The 26,915-nt window shown below is 35.2% G+C and overlaps 1 protein-coding gene across 1 annotated transcript in view; it reads right to left on the bottom strand.

Annotated features, from left to right (window-relative positions):
• The window catches only part of LOC140151504 (corticotropin-releasing factor receptor 2-like), a 223,384-nt gene extending 196,885 nt beyond the window's left edge, over nucleotides 1-26,499 (bottom strand). Inside the window, exon 1 of the mRNA XM_072173863.1 lies at nucleotides 25,960-26,499. The gene's annotated coding sequence lies outside the window, so the exon portion shown is untranslated. The remainder of the gene's footprint in view (nucleotides 1-25,959) is intronic.
• Nucleotides 26,500-26,915: the final 416 nt, after the last annotated feature.

Genomic DNA, 26,915 nt, shown 5'->3' on the forward strand with positions numbered 1-26,915 from the left:
AAAATATTCCATTACATGTACAATTTCAGTTGCAGAAACATAATGGAAGATAGTCAGATACAACACCGAATGGTACTTAAATCCCAAAGCCTTCACCGCATTGACGATAAAATACATGCAATGGGTTGTCATCATCTATACGGGGCTTCAAAGATACTCTATCCTATTTCCGAACAGTGCATAACCCTTGTGAAGAGGAAATCTGTCAATCATTTATGTATCCCTTGGAGATGAACATGACTTTTGTATGTAGCAGTCAAGATTCATCCCTGGCGTGTGACATTAGATAAAATTTCCCATATTGCTATTCATCTTTAAGGGATTTATCAATTTACATTTATACATTTTGTGAATACAGTATATATCGCATACAAGTGTTAGATTAAAATTGTAGCAACATGTGTGACTATAAGGCATGGCGACATATTTGATTTTTGAGTCGAGATTCAACAAAAGATATAGAACAAATACAAATGTCGAAATGCTGATCCTTGAACATGACCAAACAGTCGGCTAAATGTAAAATATGGACTAAAATATGTATGCGTATAGGAGAACAAAAGAATGCTTATGGTTTTATACACGTACGTAAACATTTACTCAAACTAGTGTTGATTTTGCCCCATGACAAAATATTGAAAAAGGGTTGCCGTCTTGGTCTATATCATTGAGAAATATAGATTTGATAAAGCTGTTTGGCTACAGTATAGTATAGTATACGTTTTTCTGCTACAAATATAATACTCACAAACACTAACGCATCATGAGTTATGGGGGTGTTCTTTTTTGTTTTTTGTTTGTATGGTGGGGTGGTGTGCGTGGTGGTGATTTGTTTGCGAGCTAATAATAAGAAGGCATTGTAATGAGGTGCAGGTAACCTACTTTTTACGCTTTGAATAACTTGTAACACAGATATGCAAAAGCGAAAAACAGGTTCTACTATTCTATTGCTACTAGACACGACACTTCGTTAAAACATCCAAATCAAGAGTATAATTCAGCAAACGGATGACATGTTGGTATTAACTCATCTTTTTTGTTTGAAGCTTTTCTAGCAAAGTACACACCGATGACTTTTTTGAAGCATGCATCTGCTTATAATGAAAACAATGTAGTGTGAATCGCGTCGTTAGTAAGGAAATAATAACACGTATAAAGCTGTCAATTGTCACCAATTATGCAGCCCATCACGACATTCCAAATTGTTTGCAACTCCTTTATCTTCTATGAGTAATTTGTGCACGTTGAACTACGGACATTACAGAGAAAGTGTATAGATTTTGCTTAGTTTGATCACTTGGTCTCAAATTCCTAATGAAGACTTAAAAAACCCCTCTTTATAGATATATTTAGACATAAGAAACAAATTGGTTCGATCTTTAGATCGACCGTCGATGCTGCTTCGATGCGTGTTATTAATGAACTAACAACTAATACATCAGATTTAACGCTAAGTCTATATAGGTACAAATTACTATTTTATCACAATTAACAATATTAAAATAATTGATTTAATGAATAATAAGGATCGCCCAAGCATCGATGGTCGATCGAAAGATCGAGCTAATTTTTATCGATTGCCTAATAGGACAGACAACAACATTTCCATGACAAGTCAAACTCATTTGGTGCTTCAAAGCATGAAAATTAAGTCGGGTGATTACTGAAAAGTCGATATTCTTCTAGAATCAGCGCCAATTAATATCAACTTATAACTTCCTGAATTGCATTATAATTATGTTTTACTGATTCGATTTGTGAAATTCATGGATTAGCGGTGGTATACTATTGGTAAATTATGTTTACAAGTTCAATAATTTACTCACGTTTTTAGAGGTTTCATCTTCCGATCGGAAGACTTCATCAGTAATGTAATGAACCAGCAACACTCCTACTCTCATCTCCATAGTGTACAGTTCTTTGCAGTAGTTGGTCGTATACATGATTGGAAGATGAAACGTCTAAAAACGTGAGTAAACTATTGGACTTGTAAACATATTTAACCAATAGTATGATACCTAACAGTCCTGATGAACTTATTCTAGCGGTGGTATAGTCTATACGCACATTAAATTTTAAATTTAATTTGGACAAATATTATTAGTTATTCCTTACATTTCATTACAAAGATTTTTTTTTAAATCCTTGCTATTTATTACTCTTTTTGTGATGTTTTAATGCACGATTTAAGATAAATAGCGCCATCAGTGTTCACCTTTTCTTAAAAATGACGTAGTTTTACCTGCCATTAAACAACCGTGAGCGGCGACCCTGTTTACACACTACCCTTCACGGGGAGCATTTTAAATCTATATAGGTGTGGGGCTGGCAATTTTACAGTGATTATTGGTTGAGAGAGGAACCTTTTGGATCTAAATCATGGGGACATTTGGTAGGAATATGACCCATTTGAAAAGGGCGTCTTTAGGTGAGATCCACAAAAAGCCTCGAAGATTGTCAACAGTGACGGCTGGATTATTAGGTATATCACCAATGTCTAAATGTATGGTATAAAAATTGAAAAGACGTAATGAGAAAGTATTCCGTCTTATCCTGATTAAGTTGCAAACCATTCAGACATCCGTGCACTGATTTCATTCAGAGATATCAACACGAGGTAACATCGAAAAAAGTCCAACCTTATAACTTCAGATCACTTTGTATATTACAAACATTTAAATTGATACTATGAGGTTTTAACAAATATTGTTGAATGTTAATATCCTGTGTTTTTCTTAGGTGATGTCATGTGTCATTTTATTGTTTCTCCTTGGTTGCTGAAATGTTTTGAATTCTTTGCCAGAGCCTCTACAGTTAGTTATTTTTACGTCTAGACTTTGAACTTGGGTTGCCTCCCATCCGTCGTGATTTTGATCTAGTTCGAGTGTGGTTAAACTAGTTGATCAGGATCCTGATCAAATACCGAGATGAATGGGATATTAATAATTGAACAAATATAGGACGACCAATATTCATGCACCTAAAAGCAAGAATCATTGCGAATATCTATAATATACTCGAATACTTATTGATATTTTAAAGGAGAATTAATTAACTATGGCTTACATACCGAGGAGGATTCATGTAAAATTTAATACACAATACGGAAATTGGTTTATTAATTCGATATAGGAAAATAAAAATCGCATACGGTATACATATAGGCGCTAACTCTCTTTTTGATTTTAAATTTATTTACTTTATTAAATTTACAGACAGAAAAATGGACTCTGTGATCGCAAGGTATACGGTTTCTCGCAAATGTAACACATTATTACGACCACTCAACAGAAAAAATAACAATGCGATGCCATATAGAGCTGCTGTAATAATATATATCAACATTTACAGAGCTATTACCCGGTTTAGTAGGTATGCAACAAACTCTGATTGGTAATATAATTTAAATGCGATATGTATAAAATACAACGATTCCCATTCTTATGGGGGCTCAGCGATTTAATGAAATCGAGTAACATTTAAGCCTGCTTTGCATTCAATCTCAAAATATCAGCCATATGTCATATATCCCATTTCCATCAAAAGGTACTCCTCCTTTTCGTTCGTCAAGAAAACATAGCATTAAGTAATACAATAATGGAAACTTTGAGGACAAAACGTGATAAAAGGCTGCTTTTTATGATTTTTGATCGATACTATTATATTTTATATTATAATTTACAATCTTTTAAGTAATCGTTTGCAAAATAGAACATGTATAATACGCCGGTGTCATTTAGGGCCAGTGTATTAAAATACAGCAAAGCAGTACGTGCAGTTCAAAGTCTCCACAGCATCTGGAAAGCAAGAGGCATCACGAAAAATTACAACAACAAAAAACCCCACCAAATTACAATTATACCAAACACTCATCCTCTCTGTTTTACTATATGGATCAAAGACCTGGACCCTCAAAAAGCAGGAAAAAAACAGGCTTCTGACTTTTGAGACCAGGCTATCCAGGAAACCCTAGGCAAAGAAAACACAGTTTTAGACACTATCTCAGAAAGAAGACCGAAGTACTTTGGCTACATGGATGGAGACCAACAGATACCCAAAGATAACCATTGAGGTCAGAACACTGGACAGGGACCAAGTGGAAGACCAAGTAAAAGATGGCTGGAGTATGCTAAAGCAGATGGGCAAGCAAGAGGAATACCAACCCTAACAGAAATGAGCAGGCTAACAACCAACCAAGGCAGATGGCAGGACATTGTGAAGCAGAAGCCATCACACAGCCCACTGCTGGTGTGGACGGCATAAGTACGAAATAAGTATTAAAATTGCAATAAATGTATGCAATTGACCAGTCTTAACGATATAACAGTTGAAATGGCAGCTGTTACGATTTTGTAGTTCACAGCATCTTGCGAATGGTAGTGAACTTTGGCAAACATTGCATTTGATCATTTCATAGCGAGCGGGGAGAAGAATTCAAATATCACAGATATATTGTAGGTCATGTGGTTCTTGAGTTATGGTGTAAAGAGGACTGAAACAACAGCACTTTTGTAAAACATATATGTATCGTGCTATATTGGAACCCCGTGACCTTAAAAAGACCCCAAACTCCCTATATGCTCATATTGTAGGCAAAAATGAAAAAGTGCTCAAAATTCATTAAATACATGTCAAATTATTTGTCCAGGTTCAATATCAGTTTCTATGTAAAACAGGGGTGAAAGAACATTTTTTACTATCTGAAGATACATGATAAATAAATACAAATTCCATTACGGAAATTACAGAGAGTGTGTACAGATTTTTTTGTATGGCGTCGTGCAGACTCAGAGGACCTAAAATAGCGATATTTTTATTTATTTAGAAGAGAAAATGATATTTTCATGGCAAGCCAAACTCATTTCCTGCTTTACGAACGAAAAGAAAGTTAGGTGACTACTAGGCGAGATTACTAAAATGTCGATATGCATGAAATTATCAATTTGGTAGAAAAATTGGAAATCGGCGCCAATTGAATTCCATTTCTTACTTCCTGAAGCTGAATTCTCATTATCTTAATTGCATGTTATGTTTGCCAATTCGATTTGCTAAATGCATAGAAAAGCGCTGGTTAAGCACATCGAAAACTGTTCACAATCTTTTGTCTGTAAGTCTTGCTTAAAATGTAATTCATACAGTATTGGGTTTGTGTGTATATTCCATGTACCCGGTAGGTGTCGTGGTACACATACCATGTCATTGGTTTTTAGATGCATTTCTGTTGTTAATGCATTAGGCTTATTAAATGAGAGAATGTTCTTAGTCATTAACATAGTTGTAGAAATAAATTTAATACTGGAACTTACTTTATGTAAAACATAAATTCCAATATTAGATTCATTTTGAAAACACAAATATTGCTTATTGTTCCGAAAGCTTATAATTACAAAATACATGTAGGTTGCCGGATCCATGTCTTTAAGATTCCCTTTGATTCTTGATTCATCACATTTTTATCTCAAGTACACCCATGCATTTACAGATGATTTGCATGGGAAGGAATATCTCGCAGTAAATTAATTTAATCAACATTATTTGCAACATCCAACGGACATTTTGTTCCTTGTCATGGTATACACATTGGCTAATCGTGAATGGCGATTGTTTTGTTGTCATAGTATTAATAAAGCAAAGGAGGGATTGATTTGAACATGGCAATATAGTCCTACCTTAGTACTTTAGATTACTTCGTATATTTCAAACATTTAAATGTATACTATATGGTTTCAACAAAATAACCAATGCTATCCTGTGGTTTTCTTAGGTGATGTCATTTGTCATATTATTGTTTCTCCTTGGATGGTGGTGAGATTATATGAGTTCTGGGCCAGTGCCTGCACAGTTACATCTAGACTTTGAAGCTACGTTGCCTCCCATCCATCAGAATTCTGATCTAGTTCATGTTTGGCCACTTAACAGTAAGAATAACAATGAATGTCATCATAGACCTGCTGCAAAAACATACGTCAAAAACTATATACAAAGCTATGAAGGGTGGTCAAAAGGTTCGTAGAACAAGGTATGCTAATTTATCGTACGGGAATGAATTTGATCGAAAGTTTGTCCCTTCAAACATTACTGCAAATATATTAGATTTTGAATCACTGTATATGGGCAGGGCACTCTGAAGTGGTAGCCTATATCATTGAATTCACATGTACTGCAAGAAGTGAAAACATGTTATCATGGACATTTCTCCCGACGGTGGGAAAACTCAAATGAACAGGAAACTAAACACAATTTTCGAAGCAATCTCTACTTATGCAGAATGAATGAATGAATGAATGAACGAATGAATGAATGAATGAATGAATGAATGAATGAATGAATGAATGAATGAATGAATGAATGAATGAATGAATGGATGAATGAATGAATGAATGAATGAATGAATGAATGAAGCAATTAAAAACCAATTAAATTCATGAACACATTGCAATTACACATCGCAACATTAAGGTGGTACTACACCCCTTGATAAATTTGTGACTATTTTTGCATTTTTTCTCAAAAAATAATAACACACAGATAGCAAAAGTTATATTATAGGGGTAAGGAATCCAGTTACTGCACTGGAATTTCAGTGACTCAAGACAAGAGACAAGCGGTACATTATTTATGATAAGAAAAAACTTACCGCTAGAATGTACCTCATTTCTTAACACATATAAAGAACCACTTGTCTTCATTCACTGACATTTTAGAGAAGTAATTGGATTCCTTGCCCCTATAATATAATTTACATAGCTTTTGTTACCAGTACGTGTGTAGTTATTTCTTGAGACGTAGGACGGTGACGCAACTTGCACACATACATTGTTATTACCCAGTGTCTATGAATCATACACATATTTGAGTTCAAAGGTCATTAAGGGGTCACTTCCGGGGAAAACTTTATTAGCTAAGAAAACATAAGAGACTGACTGTATGTGCACACGTGAATTATATTTACCTAATGTATATGAGGGTTTTTTTGATTGGGGTCAAAGGACATTACGGGGTCACTTCTGGTATAAAACCAAATATCTTCAAAAAATTTTGTAAGTTAAGAAAAACATAGGAGAGTAACCGTATGTGCACACGTGAATTATGTTTCCCTAATGCATATGTGGTATTTTTTTACTTGGGGCCAAAGGTCATTAAGGGGTCACTTCCGGTCCAAGACGAAAAACATTCAAAATGTCCCTTCTGTCACAAATAACATTGCAGAGTGATACTATGTGCACACATGCATTGACATAAGCCAATGCCTATGGGATTTTTGTAAATTTTGAGGTCAAAAGTCATTAAAGGGTCACAACACGGCTGTGTTCGTTGTCATAGACCACAGCTATGTCTAGTTTAAATTTATTTCGAAAGCATTTTGAATTGCTGCTGTAATTGTTATCGGATTGCTTTACAAAAATTATAAAATGTGCATGGATGTTGAAATAATATTTATACATTATATACCCAGCTCGAATTTCTATGTACCAAAAACATTAAGAAATAATAAATATGAAACAGTAGCGCAGAATGGCTTCGTATTTGATTATGGTTTTCATTGCCTAATGTGGAAGGCCTTTTTTTCAAAATACGTACTCGGTAGTTATTATAAAACAAAACAATCGTACAGTGTTTATCATGCCATATTATTCTGTGAAAATAGTTTTGAGATTTCGTTGATTTTGAGATTTCCTTGACTTTTCCATGTTAGATTTCCATCAATAGTTACACCCCCAAATTTATCTTCAGTATACCTTTTCTATCTATCCAGAGATATCCTGTAATGATGTAATTGTTTTATTACAATTTACATACATTTTGTTTACTTCAAACCAAGTGTTTACTTCGGATCGCTCATTATTTATTAACGACGTTTTTTTAGCAATATCATCACTTCAGTAGAAAAATATAAGAAAGACAGAAAGAGATATAAATAATGAAAAAAAGAGAATAAAGACAGACCAAATAGAATTGTTACGAATACAAAACAGCAAACAATCAAGTCATAACCAAATAACCACTGAAATATGCAAAGGAAGACTGAAAAGATCAGACGTGAAACTTTTTAACTGTACACAAATTTAGAATTGTATGTAAAATGCAATAGCCAAAGTATGCACATTGGGCAAGTGGGTTATGGTGAAGCCTATGGTGTAGGGTGTTTATGCACGACAGGATGTTAAGCTTTTTTTTTATACTGTCGCTATAAATTGTTTGTAACAATGCAACAAACATGCACCCAATTACTACTAGACACAACACTCGAAAGTACAGCTCAGCAAAAGAGGGCATGTTGGTATTAAGTCATCCATTTTGTTCAAGCTTTAAAGCAAATTACACACTGATGACTTGTGTTAAACATGCATCTGCTTATAATGAAAACAACGTGGTACGAATCGCGTTGTTAGGAAGGAAATAATAACACTTAAAAAACTGTCGAATGTCACCAATTATGCAACGCATCACACCACTCCAAATCGTCTGCAGCAGCTCTTTCTTCTTTTAGTATTGTGCACGTTGAACTACGGATGTCACAGAGAAAGGGTATAGATTTTGTTTATGGCGACGTGCAGTCTCAAAGGACATGAAGTAGACCTAAAATAACCCTCTTTAGATTTATTTAGAAGAGGCAATAATATTTCCACGGCAAGCCAAACCCATTTGCTGCCTCGCCAACAAAAAGTAAGTTAGGTGACTGATTACCAGGTGAGATGATAGACGAGCAAATTTAAGTAAAATAATGGCCGCACCTAGACAAAGTTAGAACATCAATGTTTTTGCTTGCCAGTGGCTCTAAATGGCCCTCCTGAATAATAGGACAAGAAGAAGAGTCCTTAAAGGCCTACCGGTATTGAAAAAAAATAACTCTTTCTTGACTCATGGCAGTGAATTTCAATCATTTTGTAATATGATATGCATTACTCCAGTCCATCCAGTACTATACAAGAACACTTTTATGCAAAGCTAACTAACTCTCTGCAGAGTGGTAGATACAACTGGAGACATGATCAGACACTGAAAGCTGTAGCAAATGGCATAATGCCCCTCATTGAAGAGGCAAATCAGAAGTCGTACACACCTCCAGAAGATACCAACTAAATGACTACTATCAAAGTCCGCACTGCAGATGGTGTAACGTACCGGAATCCAGCACTGCCTCTTCCAAAAAGAGATCCAACAAACCTCTTACTGAAAGCCAATGACTGGGACTTTCTGATGGATGAGGAACATAAGCAAGTAGTATTTCCTCCCATAATCACAGAGACTGCAAAATGTCCTGATATTACAATCTATTCTGAAAGGACCAAAACAGTTATCATCATTGAGCTTACAGTCCCAATGGAAGAAAACCTGTCAAACGCCAATGCAAGAAAGAAAAGCAAATACCAAGATCTTGTAGCGAAACTAGGGGATGGTGTACGCACTACTTCCCAATTGAAATTGGAAGCAGATGTATTTACAACACATAGCTGACAAAATGCATCGCTGCTCTCGGAGTACCAAGTGGAAAGAGACGTAACATCATGGATATGGCTTCTAAAACCGCACTCAGAACCAGCTATGTGATATGGTTATGCCGTCATAGCAAAGCATTCCGATAGATAGACCTGATTCAAAGCTGGAAACCGTCTCCATGTGAAGATAAAGAAGACGAACCAGCACAAGACACTCAGACCAAAATATGCCAAGTGACAACGACACTTTTCATAGCTATACACTAGTCCTGCCTGCTGCCTTACATCACCTCGGGTGGACCTTTGCAACGGTATGGCACTTGCTAGTGTAACAAGCTGGTTTTGTTCGGTTGTTAGTTACACTGCAACAAGGTGATTTTTCCAATTTTGTTCTAAGAGAGAACCACACCAGGAGTGATCATCTTAAGAAGGGTGAAATTAGACTCCGAAGACGACCGCGCTGGTGATCTACCAATGAACTACCCCTCCAACTGATAGTAAGACTAGGTTCCTGTGACCAGTCATTGCCCGTAATGACATTGCACATCCCAGTTCCAGCAGTGCAAGCTCTGCTCAGCTGACTCTAGCTCAAGAATCTGATGGGTCCTAGCCTGAAAGTAGGATGGAGTGCCCAATCTGATGATAATTGAATTATCTATCTCTGAGGGAAGCGGGGCGGTTGGGGCCCCCTAAAACCGGTTTAGCCCACCAGAGTCTGGTCCTAAGTCCAGAGAAATATGCAGTTCAAGAATTACTTCCCAAGACACCTTCAAAGAGGCATTATAATTGAGTGTTCATCTATATAAGGGTGAAATAAGGCTCCGAAGGTGACTGCGCTGGTGCTCTACCAATGAATTACTTCTATACAGACAGTAGTGATACCAGATATTATTAATAATTCGCATGAAAACTTTGTTTCATTTGCTGCTGTGTGTGTACAGCATTAGTTGTGAAGAGTCACTGACTGTGTGTCCGACAAATGAAACTATTGGAACCAGTGATTGGCTCAGTTGCTGGTTTCTTTGTAATGTTGTTGAAAAAATGTATAAATGTATCGAAAAAACAAACAAATAAGCATGGAATGAATTATTTGTGTTTGCTTGAAACGATTAACATTGATATAATTCAAAATGCCAGACAAGTATGTTGGAAATGCGTTAGCGAAATAATATCAATAAAGTTGATCAAGTACACTTGCGGCTATAATTTGCTCAACAGTGTATAGTCACTTTTTTGCTTTAATTCTGCACTTTCTGGTAACGTTTGTTACATTTCTTAAACATACGGTCTGAACCTTCGAATTTCATAGGATTTCTTACTCAAATACATAAATCATGTGGACCTGACAACATTACTATCATACAACTTGCATAATAAACCGTATATTTAGGGTCACTTTGGTTCAATTTCAGTGTTTGCAACCACTAAGGCACATGTTTACATGCCGTGGTAACGTAGGTTTCACGAAACATTGCGATATATTCCGATGGTATTTTCAAAAACTTAAAATAGGCCATGTCATTTAAATTTTCGCTACTTTGTATCAGTATAGATTGTTCCAACTGAATGCATGTCTGGTTAAGAATGAGCAACATCAAACTATTTCATCTGCGACATTGCCGTGGTTTATTAAAGGAAATAATGCAAGATTAAAACACATTACCATTTCTCTGAGTGCAGTTTGGTTGTTTGATTATACAAAAGAAATTAACAATGGAAGTTAAAGCATTCATGAAAATTATAATTCAATGCTTGCGACACGAATTTTTCCAAGTACTGCCGATTTATCGGTTTTGACCCGCATAGTTGCTGTGCTCCACATGCCGTGTTTTTGCATGCATTTATTTTGTTAATGAGTTAGGCTGATTGTCTCCAAAGTTTATAATTCTGAAATACGTTGCAGGATTCATTTATTCAGAACGTCACGTTTTTATTGAGGGTGTTTTGTTCTAATATTAATACTATTAAGCGAAGGAGGGATTTATTTGACCACGTAAATATAGTCCTACCTTATAACTTTAGATTATTTCGTATATTTCAATCATTGAAATTGATACTATAGGGTCTTAACTACTATTGTTCAATATTCCCGTGGTTTTCTTCGGTGATGTCATGTGTCATAATTGTTTCTCCCTGGTTGCTGATATGTTTCGTGAGACAGTGTCTCTGCAGTTAGTCATTTTTTACACCTAGACTTTGAACTTAAAAATTAATTTATCGAGCTTATGATTAAATAAATAAATGAACCAAATAAACAATATTCATCGATAATTGAACGAATAAGGCTGATCAATATAGACCAGAAAAAACCCTAAGGACAATCTTCTTAATAATTCATTGGGAATTTCTATAAAGTACTCGAATGCTTAATGGATATTTTTAATGGAATATTAATGAAACGATTGCTTTCATACCCAGGAGGAGTAACATAAAATTGTTAAATATTCGAAGAGGATGTATTAAGAGAACATATTCAATATAAGCAAAAAAACCCATAAAGGTATGCAATAACCATTATGCTAGTTTCATACTTTCTGCCGCTTGCCGCATGCCGCTTGTATTACAGTATTTTGGTATTTTGCAAGAGGAGCGGAAAGCCGCTGAGTAACAGCGGCATGACTATGAAAGTTAATGTTGCCACTCAGAACAGCCAAAATCGATCCCTCTTCCTGTATGTCAGAGCGGTGCCACTCCCGAGTTGACTTGAAAACGGTGGAGCGGTCGCTATATCGGCTTACCGCTGGTCACCGCCGGCTTTACTGATGCGATTGCGCAATGAAGCACGATCACCGTCAGAGCAGCAAAGCGGTAAACAGCAAGAAAATGTGAAGCCAGCATTATTTTGTTTTTATATTTGTATGCTTTATTTAATATACAAAAAGAAAAATCGACGTGTGATCGAATAGTATTTTGTTTCTCGTAAGTCTAACAAATTATGCTGGCCACTCAACAGTAATAATAACAATGAAATGCCATATAGACCTGCTGCAATAACATACATCAAAACTTCAGAGCTATTACCCGCTTTGGAGGGAATGCAACAGACTGAAATGTAATATTATCGCGTTTTAAAATGTGATATACAAAGACAACGATTCCCATTCTTTGGGGATTAAGCAATTTGAAATCGAAAAAGCTCTATCTAAGTCAAGTAGCATTAAAGCCTACTTTGCATTCAATCGCACAATATCAAATATATGTCATCTATCCAATTCCCATCCAAAATGGATTCTCCTTGTCGTCTTTGCCTTAACATTATCATCACGAAAACATATGATTTGGTAATAAAATAATGGACAGTTTGAAGACAAAATGCGAAATCAAGGGATTGAATTTGTTTCTTTCCTTTTATTTTATTTTTATTTTTTTGCAAAATAAGAAATGGGCGAATACTGGCAACCCGTCTTCATGTAGGGCATACCGTCACCCTGCTACTTTAATGGTCTGTATTTTTTGTTGTAATTTTGAGAATAAAGTATAAAATATGATTTAAGAATGCAGCAGTTACGTAATCACCCTAATTATGTTTGATTATTCCCTTTTATTTGTCTCATTATCATTGTTCTTGTGCAAAGATCAGTGAATGTTTAAATGCATTCTTGAACCATATGATGTACTTTGTTCTCACATTTACAAAACAAAATGACTTTTACAGTTATCGTAGCAGGCTGACGATATGGATTAAAACTAAATATGGAGGAATCTAAGATGGACAATACTGTTATTGATAAAAAAAACCACACTGCGATCACTAAAAAGGCAAAGCACATTTAATAATTACTCAATCTTGAAGTATCGTCATTAAAGTTATATCTCTTATAAATTATATGAATGGGATCAGTAGATCGTAAACTAGTCCTAATTAGTGCCAATAAGACCTTACAAATATATTTGGTTTTTAAATTAATGAATACAATAAGATGCATGACGTGAATCATTTTTGTTTTCATATTTTTATACAAATAACAAAACGGAAATGACCTCACAGACTTTTGGATCATGTTATAAGCTAGCTCAAGCACACATAGTCACGACCTCTACTGGAATTATTATTATTATTATTATTATTATTATTATTATTATTATTATTATTATTATTATTATTATTATTATTATAATTACTATTATTATTATTATTATTGTGATTATTATTATTATTATTATTATTATTATTATTATTATTATTATTATTATTATTATTATTATTATTATTATTCCCAGCCCCTTCAGTTCATTGTTTATTTGTTAAAATTCAACCTTTTTGAGCGCGGGCGTAACTAACGAAAAAAAATAGGTCTTTCTCCAACAAAGTTCCTCAAATCCAGATACATCTACCACGCCTGTTATCAATCGAGAATCTTTTACAGCATGTGCTTTAAAGACATTGAAAACACGATTTTATCATGCATTAATGTTTTCTGTGTCTGGTTTCGCCTAATACATGCTTAAGGAGGTTTATTTTGGCACTCTTAACTACACCACTGTGTTTTTACTTTGCCTATGTGTATAATTATATCAACTTTCATTCAAAAACGTGAATAAGTACAGGGTGAGTCAAAAAAAGTGCAATAGAGAAAAGAAGCCATTTTTATTTAAGAACCGATTTGAACCTTTTAGGTTTTAAAACATTTTATAAATGATATATCCATTAGTGACCTTGTGTGAAAAAAACAAGGAATTAGCATTTACCGTTTTGTTTTTATGACACATTTTATAGCGATACCCAATTTTAATATTTGTCCAAGAAACATCTAAAATTTGAATGTCATCCCACTCTGTGTAAGGTAGATTTGGAACAACTGCCATTTTCTTAACCTCATTGGCATTGAAATAAAATGAAGCACCCAAATTGTTATTTTCTTTGGTCTTGTTTAAGGAAAAGAAACATTATGTGTTGTTATTTTCATTTTACCTTTACTTTAAAGATGTTTATTCTCTATCAAAAACATACACATTTGTAGGCGGATTTTTTTCAAATGTCGAAATGAAATGAGCGCAAATTGAAGTGGTGTGAATTATAAAATATCCAGTAAGTTGGACATATTGGGATTTAAAAAAACTGCCGTTGAAGTCGAGTGAGGTATGAAGGACTTAATGTAATCTTAGAAAGTTTGTTTGAACAGAAAAAAGAAATTGAAATAACGCAAAAATCAACCTTATTTAAGTTAATGTCAGTTTTAGAGCTGGTGCCTTTATCGTGCATTGTGTGCTCTCATTCAAAATACATGGTACCTCGTGGACAGATAATGAAATTGGTTATCGTAACAAAAGGACTCATAAAAATTAAACGGTAGATGTGATTGACTTCATTTTTTCACAACGGGTGCGTATTGAGTGTGGCATTTATAGACACTTTCAATAATTGGAACGTTCAACGTGGTTCTTACACAAATATCGATTCTGTGCTCTATTGCACTTTTTTTGACTCACCCTGTATATCAATTTACTGTTAACTTCCGAATTATATCAGCTGAATCTACATGACTTTCAAAGCTATGTTTTATCAAACAATAGTTAAATTCTCCCAAAAAGTACAACTTATTTTTCATTTATTTCATAACAAAAATAAAACCTTAACATGCAAGATGATGATTTCGCAGGTGATTTGTGAAAAGCAAATATTTGGTATTATACCCGTTCTAAGGTAGCACAATGCGGTAATATGAACTGTTGGTTTACCAGTTTTATACCGAATATCGGAAATTCTATAGCTTCATATTTATTTCATATCCTCATAAAATAGTCAACACTGGTAAATGTACCATTAATATTGGTGTTGATAACAGGGCGATAGCATATATAATCATTCAATATCCAATATTCATGGGATATGGGATTTAATGAACAAGATACTAAACCAAAACTAATATAATATTCTCACGAACAAAAACAAGCTCTACCTATACAGAATTGGAGATTCATGCTCATACCCGGGTTTGATAAAATGTTATATGTATGATAAATTCTGGTTGTTTATGTAAAAAATGAAAGAAAAAAAAGATATATGGTGCGAATACAAACAATCAGAATAATATTAACCACATAACCAAGGAAATAATAAAAGAAACATTTCTTGTCTTAATCCTTATTATTGCATGAAACTACCTACAAACTATATGTTTCAACTTGTTGGAACCAATATCCTGCATCTTTATTCTAAATCGTTAGACTAATGTACGAATGCAGGTGGAACCTCGATGTTTCTAATCGGTCAAACGTCTAACTACATTATCAGTAAAGAGAATGTTGTTATCCTTTAGCGCGGAGAAACCAAAGTGGAGTAAGACGTAGTTAAGGGTGGGCCTAAAGGAATAAACCAAAAACAATTATTTCAATCGGCTCATAATTTTTGAAGATATGCCCTCTTTAAGAAATGTACCCGTTTTTCACTCTGTCCACGAATGAGGTTTGGCTACATCAAAGATTAAAACGAAACACACGGTTAATGACAGATAGATAGATAATAGCATTAGGCTTTGGAACGCATTCACTATGAGCGAAAATCACCAGCTAGCCTCCACATCTTCGCAACCGTTTTACTGCTGCATTCGCAAGTATACGGCGCACAAGGAGGATACGCAATGCAATTTGTGCAATGTGCAGGTAGAGGACAAAGCAGCACAGTAAACTCAATTCAGAAGAACCAATGACATACCAAACAGCCCTTTTCATGCTACCTGCTTGCCGCTGTGCTGCTCTGACTTTATCCCAAAAAGAAAACATGGCATGTTGTACTTAAAAAGAAATATAATGCGATATTTTTGCGCGCTTCGTGTGCCTTTTTTTACACACACGATCAAATTTTAACGCATTCCGCACACTATCTTCGCTCTAAAGGTTTGGTGCGCTCCTTGCCTTTGTTCCAGCAATGAATAATTTGTCTGTGTAGGCGGAAGGGGGGGGGGCATACAAATTTTCGACCCAAGATAGGGGGGTCGTAAAATTTTTCGCCCGCGATAGGGAGGGGGCCATAAATAATTTTAATCCGATCACATACATATTCATGACCCCCCTGCCGAAGAAAATGACATTCCCCTGAATATTTTGCAGTCTGCATTACAACCTAGTAACCCATGGTCAATATAATGACAGGAGCCATGCTTTTTTTTTTTTTTTTTAAACCATTAAACTATAACAACGCAGCGTACGTATTAACAATAATACATTGATCATATAAGAACATAAGCCAAGAATACCAATCATCGCATTAATATATCCATATATTCTGAGGTTCTTGTGTTGTGAATGCTATAACATAGTTTTGTCGTTCTCCCACTCCTACGATAAATCATGCAAGCGAAAATGATACGCCCTATATTAAGCCACGTGATCTTCATTTAGAACCCATTCCAATGTTTCAATATTTGAGTGCAAACACCGTTACATAGTGATCCACTTCAATCCTCACAAAGTTTGTCAGCTTAATATTGAATTATAACAGAAAGAATATTAATAAATTAATGAAAAGGGAATTAAATAAAACCAAAGCAACTAATTTAGCATGCAGGGAATCATGGTGTCAACCAACCGAGCAATCATCCACCCAAACAACCAAACAAATAAGCAAAGAATAATGCAGAAAGCAATAAACCAACCAAGAAATCACCCACCCAAACAACCGAACAAATAAGTAAAGAATAATGTAGAAAGCAGTAAATCAACCAAGAAATCACCCACCTAAACTACCGAAGAAATACTATTATGCAGAAAGCAATAAACCAACGGAGCAATCATCCACCATAACAACCGACCAAAACCCATAGCAAGGAAAAGTAAGGTTTCCCAGTGACCACCCGATGACCATTTGGTGGTCATCAGAAACCTTTCGGTTACCTTTTCCAGAGTTATCCGAAAGTGCCCGCTAGCGGATACCTTGCGGATACCTAATTAAGTTATCCAAAAGTTTTCGGGTAGACATCCGGAAGTCTCCCCAAAACTCAAATATTTCAAATGAGTTGCCCAGAAGGTTCCCAGAAACTTAGATTCTTTGCAGGAGTTACCAGTTGCAGGTGGTTATCCGCTTTTAATTTGACCTTGAAAATAGCATTAAGCATCTTCAGAATGCATTGTGGGTGGGTATATGGTCAAAGGTCACTGAATGAATTCAAAATGGAGAAGCTAGCTGTTGGCAGTTGAATATTCAAGTTATTTATTTTCCAAAATGTATGGATTTATATAATGGCATTACAAGATGTTTACTAATTAATCTGGAACATGCTGTAGGAATTATAAAGCATTGAATGCTTGATTTCATATGACAATACAGGTAGGAAAATAAATTGTATGAAATGATTTGAATTGATGCAGTCTTTATACATATGTACCTAATATATGACACATTTGAATGTTTTAGTTTATATCTTTTCTAGTAAATCATACATAATTTTGACAGTAAATTAATATCAATTAAATTACTAATCATCAGCTAATGTGTCAATTAACTGATAAGCTTTATGTTCAGCTATTGTTGTAAATAAATTATAATATTTGATATAAAAATTATAGGCTGTGTCAGTGATGTGATCACATTTAGGTACTGTAATACATGTATATATGCTAGATATCATAACAATTTGGTTGTACATTAATTGAAAGGTATGCACCTTATTAAGGTGTTTTAGACATCCCTTTAAAAATAAAATGGGGTGGAAATAAGAATCATTGTATTAAGCTTTTGAGTTTCTTTTCTAGATATCGTATCATTCCTCTTGTGTGTCGTCAGCTTCATTTGTTTCAATAATGCAAACCCCGCTAGGTCATGTTCCCCTGCGATCCGATCAGGTACATCGAAAATTCAAGTCATCTAAATAAAATATGCATTACAGCGTATTGAGAGTCAATCAATTATGTGTAAAATACGAATACATACACGTCCCAATTCCTTTCCTTACTAGTAAGATGAACAATGCAGTTAATATGGAACTTTCAATTCCCCAGTTTAACTTCTCGGGAAACGTGCATTTGGATGCGGATGAGGTGTGCTGAGGCTATCAATGTATATCCTTCTGTCATGTAACTCAACCTTACAATATATTCTAATAACTAAAATATTAAAATGAAATTGATAGAAAATTCATCAACGTGGAGTTTGATTTTGCATATCTGTGAGTACTAATCTAAGGTTGAACAAAGCCGTATTTTTTAAACAAGCGTAATATTTACGAAATTACATTTTGCCATGCTGTTTGTCTTTCTAATCTTCATTATGCGTACATATATCACAGTTTCAGGAAATATTACAGCGTTATGAATTTGAAATACAAGATTTTTTTTAATGAATATCAATAACATTAAATGTGATACATTGTCATCATCACCATCACCATCATTATCAGTGTTGTTGTAGTTACACTACACACTACACTACAACACACTACAAGGTAAAAACCTTCTTCTTATGAATTATAGAACAAAAAAGTTTTGATGAAAATTGTGAATTTCTTTTAATGCTTATTGTATTCTTAGTAGTTATAGATCTGGGTTTGTTTTTGCTACACAATTATCCACGTACCTCGATGTTTTTCTATTCTAACATACGAATGTACATGCAGGTGGAACCAAGTACCTAATGAGTCAACTGTCTAACCACATTATTAAATCAGTAAGGGAAATAGTGTTACTCTCAAGTGCCCACAAGCCTCAAGTGGAGTAGTTAAACCCGCTGGCGATATCCAGTTTGTGCATTACTCTCTACATACACAACATAAGAAGGCGTGTCAAATCTCATCTGTTCATATATATTACTTCAATGTTTCCAATGATTTTGCTATTGATAAACTGCAAACTGATGTTCCAAACAATTAAAGAAACAAGTACCAATCCCAGCAACCAAACAGCAATATTAAAACTAACATCAAATCAACAACACACAAAATAACAAAGACAGCACGACAGCAACAACACCGTAGTGAGCTTGTGTGTGTGTGGGGGGGGGCTGTTATTAAACTGTCATATTTAAAACATTCGTCGTAAATAAAGGGTGTACAGAATGTACAACACCCTTGATGGGTTTTTCATTCGGCATACTAAAATATTCGTATGTGCTACCAAATGATTTAGGCTATTGGTAGGTCAATCATTTATTAATAAAAAGTTTAACTCACCATTATACTTTTACTTTGACCATAAAATACCGAGGATATGAGCGTTTGTAAACACCTGCAAACGTGGACCTTCAACCAAATTACATGTCACCTTATGATTCGCCGTTTAAACCAATGTCCATGTTTGTTAGGGTATGGACTCCTAAGGGAATGCAAATGCAAAAGTTTGGGCGTGTTCATGCAGGCGCGTAGCCAGTATTGTCAGTCCGGGGGGCAAACGTCAGTATCGTCCCTATTAAATGTTACCCTCTTTTCTCCCTTTCGTCTTGTCCCCATTTGGTTTTTGCTTCTCTGTCCCCATTTTAGGTGTGGGGACAGTATGCCCTTCCCATGCCCCCCCCCACATACACATTCCCCCCGCTGGCTACGCTATTTGTTCAGTCATGTAACTCAACCTTAAAATAAATTCTAATAACTAAAATTTAAAAATGAAATTGATAGAAAATTCATCAACGTGGAGTTTGATTTTGTATAACCGTGAGTACTTATCTTTGATCGTATAGTTAAGTTTGAGGTTGAACAAAGCGGTATTTTTTAAACAAGCGTAATATTTACGAAATAACATTTTGCCATGCTCTTTGTCTATCTAATCTTCATTATGCGTATACATATATCACAGTTTCAGGAAATATTACAGCGTTATTACAAAAAGTTTGATCAAAATTTTGAATTTCTTTTAATGCTTATTGTATTCTTACTAGTTATAGATCTGGGTTTGTTTTTGCAATACAATTATCCACGTACCTCGTTGTTTTTCTATTCTAACATACGAATGTACATGCAGGTGGAACCAAGTACCTAATGAGTCAACTGTCTAACCACATTATTAAATCAGTAAGGGAAATAGTGTTACTCTCAAGTGCCCACAAGCCTCAAGTGGAGTAGTTAAACCCGCTGGCGATATCCAGTTTGTGCATTACTCTCTACATACACAACATAAGAAGGCGTGTCAAATCTCATCTGTTCATATATATTGCTTCAATTTTTCCAATGATTGATAAACTGCAAACTGATGTTCCAAATAACTAAAGAAACAAGTACCAATCCAAAATAACAAAGACAGCACGACAGCAGCAGCATCGTAGTGAGCTTGTGGGGTGGGGGTATTAAACTGTTATATTTAAAACATTCGTCGTAAATAAAGAGTATACAGAATGTACAATACGTTTAATGTTTTTTTTCATTCGGCATACGAAAATATTCGTATGTGCTACCGAATGATTTAGGCTAATGTTAGGTCAATCATTTAGTAATAAAAGGTTTTACTTACCATTTTACTTTTACTTTTACCATTTTCAATAAACTTCTCCTTTGATATTTAGAATCCAACCTTCATTGGCGTAGCTAGGGATTGTGGCGCCCAAGGCTAAGGATACATAATGGCGCCCCTCCCATATTCTGGAAACAAGTGCGCTCGGAGCGAGCGAACGTTTGCACAAACAGGGCCTATCACTCATTAATGTTCGTTATATAATGTAGTTGAATATCGGTCTTAAATTGATCTTTCAAATGAGATTGTGCTGACATTTATCGCTAGGAGGGGGCACAGAATCGATGCTGAATTGGTCGATTCGGTCCCCCCCTTAGAGTGGCGCCCAGGGCATGTGGCAAATTTGTTGTAACTTTGTAACCAAAGGTCGCATTGACTTTTGGTTATCACTTATGTGGATATTAGCATCCCAGACTGAATTTGCTTGATCGCATCAAATGTAAGAACTCACATTGAAAAAGTTCACTTGGTCTATTATCCAGAATTATTCATCACTTTGCGCTTTACATCTGTGCCAATTTTTTTAAATGTAGTGCATTAATATACTACGCCATACGGCAGCAATGTAAGCGACAGAACTATGGTGATCTAATTCCTTTATTCTTGTAAAACGAACTGGTAACCGCGTTGCTGAGCAACCAGTATCATCTGCGGTAAACAACAACAATAATCGAGAAAAAGAAATAAATCACGTCAAAGGGGCCCTTAGACGCTGCGGCTACGAGGAGTGGAGTTTTAAACGTGCTCAAACCAAAAAACAACCGGTTGAAAAACAGTGCGATTCGGAATCCTCTTCCAAAAATAAGACATTTGTTGTAGTTCCGTACGTCCAGGGCCTGTCAGAAAAGGTCAAAAGAATACTCGGCAGTTACGGTGTATCGGTGGTATTCAAACCGCACCAAACGCTTCGCCAATTACTTGTTGCCCCGAAAGACAAACCTCGCGAGGAAGACAAGTCAGGAGTTGTGTACCGTGTACCCTGTGAAGGCTGCGAGAAAGTGTACGTGGGTGAAACCAAGCGAACCCTCGGTGAGGCCCTGAAAGAACACACTGCCAAGACAACCTCAAATCAGTCGGCATTAGCAGAGCACAGCAAGGACACCGGACATAAACCGGACATTGGAAATGTTAAAGTCCTCTGCAGAGAAGACAAGTTTTTGCCGAGGAAAGTGAGGGAAGCCATTAAAATCAAACAAGAGACAAGCCCCGCCCTAAATAGGGACGGGGGCCGAGAACTTTCTAGAATATATGATTCTCTTCTAGAAACACCATCACAAAGGACAAAAAGGACATTGTCAATAACATCTAGAAACACTGTCACTGGAGAATCATCAGTCAGTCTACCAACAGCATTACACCGCTGAGGACGGAGAATGGTTTCTCTGAAATATTCGGTTCAAAAAGTGAGTGTTGTTGACCAGTTTTTAAAATATACCTTTGAACAACAATAGTGTTGAGAAAGGAGTCTGCTAGACCTCAAAACGTCCATAGTGAGGACTACTTCATTGGATTAGAAATAAGAAAATCTACACTCAAGTATTTTGCGTTGTAAATAAAATAAAAGCAGTCCTCGTGGATTTTCAATAACATAATGGCATGCCAAAAACAGATATGTAGTGATATTAACAGAATTAGTAGAAGACTTATCTATTAATTTATTGCACGTATTAATTTTTTATTTAGTGTTGATTATTTGTTTCACACACGGTACAGATCATATAGGAAACCTATATCTACTTGGTTTGAATGTTCATAAATTCCATCATTTGTCCTACTGGTTAAATAATTAGAGCTGGGCAGTATTTGAAATATAAGGAGGGCTATTTTCTTTAGCAAGCTGCATAATATCCAATGTGCAGAAATGTCACGTTTTCTACCATTATTTTACTGTTTTGATGATGAGGTCCCCCAAATTCGTCCACTGCACATCGATTTTTCTCACTCAGCCGACGTGTCCTATAGTCCCACAAAAGGAGGGCGCACTGTAAAATTGTGGTATTTGCACTTTAAAACAAAAAAGTCTCAGGTAATCAGATGTAGAAATTTTGGTTATTTGGGGACTCAACCTTACTCATAATTGGTAATAATGTCATTTCATTGTAAGAGTTCCTTTTATGAAATTACCCATTTTTCATTGATAATTGTGTTAACCTTAAGAGTATTGAACTTACTGTGAAGTTTCATATAAATCCTTTGTTTCATTTTCGGATGCATGTAAGTGTTCAAGAGACCGTATTCTAAGTCAATTATTGCGCTAATAAGCACTCAGGCGTAAGTGTTTCGAGCCGTATCTTCCAAACATTAACATTTCTGCTTATTTCACTTGACTAGTGAGAAGAACAATGCGGTTAAATCTGGTAATTTTTAAGCAGCAGAAGAAGATTTCTTCTTTAGAGATACATGGCGATGATGTGTTCAGATACTGTAAATGCCTATATTCTTCATTAAAATGCGATGACACTGCGATGCTCATTTTATGTGTTGACTCAAGAGCCAACATTTTTTTAACGATGTTCAAGTGTGTATTATGTTCCATAATGATTTGTTCTTTTGATATTTCCCAAGGGTTACTATGTCACTCAACTTTAAAACACCTCCTTATAATTATTTAAAAATTCAATTGATGGGAAAAGTCATCAACAGAGTACATGACTTTGCCACGGCATACCCAAACGTGATAGATTACCAATAAATGAGGTGTAGACTAGAATTCCTTGCTCGTCATTTGTCAGAGTTCCTGATCAACGTTGTCACTTTAATATATTGTAGAACCATTGTCATGATTGTGTAAACTGGCAAGCTCATTGATGAGGATCAACGAAGAGATATGCCCTGCGTCAAATCATAATTATCAGATAAAATACGTTTATTGCAGGTTATTAAATTCTACCTTATGTTTATAGATCACCTGGGACATGTGGGATCTAATTTCTTTGCAATTTAGGAGAGATGAGATGATGTTATGAAGGTAGTAGCTCATTAATGAATAAAAAGCAATACACTGTGACAAATCATCATCATCATCATCATCATCATCATCATCATCATCATCATCATCATCATCATCATCATCTACATCATCATCATTATCATCATCATCATCATCATCATCATCATCATCATCATCATCATCATCATCATCATCATCATCATCATCATCATCATCATCATCATCATCATCATCATCATCATCATCATCATCATCATCATCGTCGTCGTCGTCGTAGTCGTCGTCGTTGTTTGTATATTGTCTTCTGCTGTCAACATATTGCAAGACGACGGTTTCCTCTCGGCAATGCCTTTTCACATAATGGCTGAATAGGAACCAATAATTATTCGGTGTATAGTGGTCAGTTATAACTTATCTTCATACGTAAGGCCTAAGGAGAGATTTTCCAATCAATTTGCGTTGCTAGTGTGTGCTTTATTTGTAAGTATCACTTGTTGACTCTAGGGAGTGTGGCTCATTAATTAATTAATTGTTCGAACTTAATTGGCGTTAAACAGTTTCACTCACTAAATGCGAACAAATCGAAAGGAATAATCCCAGCAAACACAAAACGTTTTCGACATCATTCGCAAATCGCAAGATGTTATAAAAGGTTGTCAGAAAACGTTTAAATGTCGGGTTATATAAAGGGTATATAAAGGATATAAAACGTTTTCATAACATTAAAACACACTTTTTGATAACCTACTGCAAATATTTTAAAATGATGTTATTTAAGTGTTGACAAAGTATTTGGCAAAACATGTTTACAAAAAAATAGTTTACAATAACATTTTGAAAACATTAAAAAAATATTGTTGTAGTATTTTATCATACAAAATGCTTTAAAAGATTTTCATGACCTTTATATAACCCTACATTTAATGTTATTACAACGTTTTTACCTAAACCCAGAATTTAACTTTTTTGTGTTTGCTGGGATGCTACAAGAGTTTCAACACCAAAAGGAGGACACATTTTGATGACGATGCGTTCCAAAAGTTCCAAAAGGTGTCATAAGCTCGTAAGCTGTCAAAGGTCATATGTTGCAGTTAGTTCCTTCTTCTGGTTCTTCTATAATCTTCAAGTATTACTGATTTAAACAAACATCTTATTCATTCTCCTGTACCTTCAATAAATTAGGGAGATATACAATTGTATGTGGAACCATGTTATTTTTAGGTCAACTGTCTAAGCACATTATTTAATCAGTAAGTGAAATGTTGTTATCCTTCAGTTCCTAGAAGCGTAAGAGTGTAACAGTAACTCTATGGTGATACTGAGTTAATGTATTACACTCCTCTATACATACCTCACATAAAAAGACATGTCAGATCTATGTCAGCTACCTATTGTTTTCAATAATTTTGTTATGAACTATTAATCAACATAACCTATTTAACGAAATAGCACCTGTATCTGCATTATATTGTTTGTAACTTCGGGTGTAATTCACACATTTCCAATTTTCTCTCCATTAATAACTTTGTTTCACTACAGTAAGATATAAACAGTTTCCTGATCATAACGTCGGCAAATAGCTTTTATGAAAAAAAAATATTGTTGCGTTGCATGCGACACCAATTTCTAGATTTATACATTATCAGGGTAAATCGAAGTGGCGTATAGGGCCTATAGCTCCAATATTGTTTTCGTAATGAAATTCATGTTATGGGATTGTCATTTATGCAAACATATGCATGATTCAAATAATGGGAGCATGCAGGAACTAATGCGTAAGAGCAAAGTCGCTAATAATTATGATAATTTCGGTAGATGCTCACGATATTTTACTCAACATGGTCCAATTTCTCTGTCTTCTCTCCTATAATCGTACTCATGTTCATTTATTGGCACGTTTTTAATTTGGTTAATGTTTTATGCATGTAAGCGTTATACTCAGTGTGAAATGAATATTACATATTTGATTGCTACTCATGCTACTTGCACATAATGTTTATGGGCTTCAAGAGGCTAATTAAAACGCGCTATTTAATTGCGAACGTGGAAGTCCATCCCTGCGGAACGCAATTGTCAATTTTGATTAAAATGCACATAGCAGAATTTTGCAAAGATAAATATGCCTTCAAATGAATTATGTGATTATACGTATAATATTGGCCATATCTAAGTAATGAAATGACATATTTGACTTACCATGGCGAGACAGATGATGCTTAGCACGATGAGGCGTGATATTGCATCTCGTGTGGGGCTTACACTTTGATACTGCATTCTCCTTATTGCGTCTGATGTTTTCTTGCAAGTAATAAACTTAATAGTGCAGGCTACTGTATCCTTATCCAACATTATAATCAGTATACGTCCACTTGTGGTATTTCAATATAGTGATCCAATAGGCGAATTTAAAGTAACGTATTAAAACAATTTCCATTCATATAGCGAAGTCTTTAAGTCATCCACAATCTGTGTAAAGAGAAAAGACGAAATACCCATACTAAGTACACAAACAATCAACAAGGGTGTTACAACATCATGTGTAATCTGACGGTGCATTAAAACGATGACAGTTTAATTTCTCATATGTTCGCTTCTGTTTATGTTTAGAAATATTATTGTCATATGATGCACCAAGATTTATTGACGTCCCCATACAAAACCAGTCCGCGATTTGTCTCGATATTGTGGAATTTATGCGATACGTTTACGAAAGCTTTCTTTCACATTTAAATCCAGCACACGATTTCACAGCCAACGCAAGTGCCCAGACAATCTTCAACTGAGCATGCGCGGTGTCGTTCATGGGATCTTTAATTGTAAATACAACTGGTGTCATTTTCTTACAAATGAGCGTTTGATAGGCGCGAAACACTTTCACCCTTGAGGCGTTTTGACGTCCGCGATGCGACCCGTGTCCTTTTACTGTTTATGATTTAATGTTTATACTTATATCATGGCTCATTAAACCAGTCGGTCCATTTTGAGGATTTACACTCTCTTTGTTTACACCATATGCATATATTTAGAGCAATGAAGTAACATAAAGATTCACATGCCTCCCGCATTGAAGATTCAATCCTGGGGAAAAGATGACTGATCATGCTTATGCATTTAGCATGTTTAGATCAATGCATTAGTTTCCTCCACTCTTA

The sequence above is a fragment of the Amphiura filiformis genome, chromosome 4 (assembly GCF_039555335.1).
Source record: "Amphiura filiformis chromosome 4, Afil_fr2py, whole genome shotgun sequence".
NCBI lineage: Eukaryota > Metazoa > Echinodermata > Ophiuroidea > Amphilepidida > Amphiuridae > Amphiura > Amphiura filiformis.